The 3783-nt window shown below is 38.4% G+C and overlaps 1 long non-coding RNA gene across 1 annotated transcript; it reads right to left on the reverse strand.

The window, feature by feature from the left end:
* Positions 1 to 310: 310 nt before the first annotated feature.
* Positions 311 to 3563, reverse strand: LOC138809363 (uncharacterized). The gene is made up of 3 exons (XR_011366821.1): positions 3523 to 3563; positions 751 to 779; positions 311 to 417 (listed from the first exon to the last, which is right to left on the reverse strand). It is a non-coding gene; the product is annotated as an uncharacterized lncRNA (long non-coding RNA).
* Between the last annotated feature and the right edge of the window lie 220 nt (positions 3564 to 3783).

The raw sequence follows: 3783 nt of genomic DNA on the forward strand, positions 1-3783 counted from the left end.
GCTAACACTTGATAAATTTGTGTGCAAGACCCCGATGATATATCCACATTCTTAGCCAGAATACAGTAGTGCCTGTTACAAATCATCTAGATCTGACAAACCCTGACTCAGGCCTTGTTACCACCTTCATGAATGTCCTCTTAGTGTGCAATACTGACTCTCCAATGACCATGACAGAGCCCTGCTGCACGTTCTCATGACACAGCCAAGGTCACCAGTCAGGCGTGGCACCTACAGTATGATGGGAGACTGGTGACTGTTCATATGGTGGAACGACACAGGAAATGTTAGGTCCTTAAGCTGTCATCAGTCCCCAGGGTTCTTCATGAGTATTCGATCCTAAGATTTAAGGAGACATCAAACTCTCTCTTCCTTGTGCAAGTTGTGGACAAGTTTTTCTTCTGGGGCTGTCATCTTCTGTGGAAAGATATGATCTGAGCTCTATAAGCCATTTTGCTTATTCTAGGCCCTTAGGGTAAGTCTGGCATGTATACTTAGACAAAAAGAAATGTAGTGATAAAAAATAGGAGACAACATTTTTCCTAGTCTATTTATTACTCAAATAGGTTTTCAGATTCTACCAATAATTCTTATTAGTAAGAAGCACTATCTCAAAAATAATCAGTGACCAGGAAACAGAAACAAGATGATATTTATTTTCTTTCATTTTTTTCATTTTTTTTTTACATTTATCTCTCTTTCAGAAGTTTAAGGGGGGCTGGGAAGGTGGCTCAGTGGTAGAGCGCTTACCTTGCATGCTCGAGGCCCTGGGTTCGATTCTTCAGCACCACATAAGAAAAAAGAAAAAAGCCGGAAGTGGCGCTGTGGCTCAAGCAGTAGAGCGCTAACCTTGAGCTGAAGAGCTGAGGGACAGCGCCCAGGCCCAGAGTTCAGGCCCCATGACCGGACCCAAAAAAAAAAAGAAGTTAAAGGTGTCATTGAAAAGGAGGGACAAAGAATGAACATGTGCAACATTGAAACTTTGATCTCTAATTAACATTCAAAATCAAGACATGGAAATTTGGTTCAAGTCATAGACTGTTACCCTTGATTAAAAAAAGCTAAAGGTCATCTCCCTGAGTTCAAGCCCCAGTATTCACACACACACACACACACACACACACACACACACACACACACACACAGACACACCACACACACACACACACACACACACACACACACACAAACACAAACACACACACACACACACACTAGTCCTTAGTGCTCAGGATCCTGACATGGAGATCAGCCTTTTCCAGCTCAATTTATCCTAGTTCTGGTAAGGACAGCTATTTAAGCTGAAGTTTGGTGGATAATAGTCATTCCTTCTCATTCTTTTTTCCTGTTGGTGTTGTTGAGTCCACTTCAGGGCAAAATCAGTGCCTGACACCTACTTGCTGCCATGGCAAAGTTGGCTGTGACATCCTAGATGTTATGGCCATTTTATTGTGAAGCCGTGTGAGGACACCCAACCCCACACAATTTTCCCCAAGGTATGTGTCTCCTTTGTCCAGAAGTGCATTCAACAATTCAGCAACCAAAATATCACCCAGTTCCTGATAAACTCAGAGTATGTTTCTATTTCCTTTAAAAAAATTCGACATGCCTTTGACAATTTGTCATTGAATTACTGAAACAGAGTATATAATTTTATGTATTTGTAAGTCTTTGACCATCTTTCTTTAGCTCTTGTCATATTTCTACGTGTTTGCAGCTTGCGAAGGGAAAAAGATTTAATTCAATATAGTCAGACTATCGTTCAGGATATTTTTAGAACCTTGTGGAGGGAATGCCAACTTTCCATCTGGTGTTCTAAAGATGGCCTTCTTGGTACAGGAACTGAGTACACAGTCAAGATAAGAAGCTTGTCCTGATTTCTACTGACTTTCCTCTGTGGTCAGGGAGTTTGATCCCATGGCATATGTTTGTTTACTACACTGGAGGGCCCATGCCTCCTCTGAAAAATCTAAGGCTTGGGGATAAGAGATACTAAAACTCAAAACCGAGCTTCCTACATCAGTAGGATTACAGGTTTGAGTCTCATGTACTCAACTTTTTTATACATACTAAACTCAGTTTCATTATATTCACTTTCATTATATTCACTTCATAGACAGATATATACAAATATATGTATATAATATTTATGTATAATCAGTGTTATATCTAGAAACACACAAATATATATTCATATAATTATAATCAAATTATATCACTACTTTCTCCAATAACATTTACACTAATGTTTTGTGCAAAAAACATGCAATTCTAAAATTTTAAATGCCTTTTTAGTTTGAAAAATCATATTGAATCTTATATATTATATAATATACTATGTAGAACATAAAGAATATAACATGTATTTACATATAACTGATTTAATTGTGGAAATTTTTCCTGATTTTGTGTTTGTTCATCTATGTAAGCCTTCTTTCTTCTATTGATGATGGCTTTTACTTTCCAGTATACATATCTCCTATATATTTTGTCAAATATTTTCAGCCCAAAGTAGACTTTTTATATTATTGGAGCCAAATTTTCCTTCCATATTTGCTCAAGGCAAATGAATGCAATGAAAATGTATACAGATTTGAACTCATTGTTGGAAGAGAGTCCCACTTAACGCTATAAGTATTGTGGTATTTGTCCCAATTGACAGAATAGCTTTCTAGGACATCTGATCTGCTATGTTCTAGACCTTTTGTAGCCACCTTATCACCCCATACAGGCATGGCCTGGCTTCCTTGTCACTCTTGTTGCATTTAACAGCTCCCATTATATCCAGTAGGCTCTCTTCTACAGCCCCCTGTCACTCTGCTTCCCCGCCTCCAGAACAGGTATGCACGATTCTTCAGTTTGTAGGTTTAAAAAGAAATATATTTAGGATTCATGAATTCTAGAATATGTCAAAAACATTTACATTTTAATAAAGTTAGAAAAATAAATAGAATGAACCTTTTACAAAAATCAGAAAAAAAAAGAAAAATAAGGATTTTCTTAGGAAGGGGAGAAGGAATCTCAAAATCTAGATTGGCCTCTAAGTTGCCTTCAGGCAGAAATTCTGCCTCAGAGTCTTCAAAGGGATCTACTTCCTCAATAAAGACAGGATTTTCTTCCTGAGTCCAGGGAGGGACAGATTCTAATTTATCAACTGGAAATTGGATACCTTGCAAGAAGAGAGATTGGTCTGGGTATTCTGTGAGGAAAGATTCCCTTTCCTCAACTGAATCTAGATTTTGGACCTCACTTATTGGTTTTCCTAAACATAGACTGGGGTCATTTTCCATTAGCACATATTTAACTATCACACCAAGAAATGTTTTTTTTTTTTTTTTTTTGACTGATTTAGAGCTGATCTAGCTGGATTGTGAACATCAATGGAAGACATTCTGTATCGTCTTCTTCCTTGGTGGTATGTGTAGATACACCTGCATCACATGTGGGGTTCAGAATCAGTTGGATGTCCACAGGACTCAAAACCTACTTTGGCCTTTCTACAAATTGAAAAACACCCTCTACCTTCACAGGATTTCTGGAGATCAGCGATGGCTTCCAATCTCCATCAGTCACCATAGACGACATCACTGGTGGGTTCTTTATCTGGAGTTCTGCAGGAGCTTTTCTACGGTGATGCAAACCTGAGAATGAAAATAGGTACAGGAGTCTTTGAGTAGACCCTCGTAGTTAAGGTGTCACTAAACTTCCAAGATGATCTAATAGGAGAAGCAGTAGGATTTGAGTTGGGACTGAACACTGATGAGGAGGTAGGCTTTTTCTAAT

The sequence above is a fragment of the Dipodomys merriami genome, unplaced genomic scaffold, assembly GCF_024711535.1.
Source record: "Dipodomys merriami isolate MVZ:Mamm:240054 unplaced genomic scaffold, mDipMer1.0.p SCAF_495, whole genome shotgun sequence".
NCBI lineage: Eukaryota > Metazoa > Chordata > Mammalia > Rodentia > Heteromyidae > Dipodomys > Dipodomys merriami.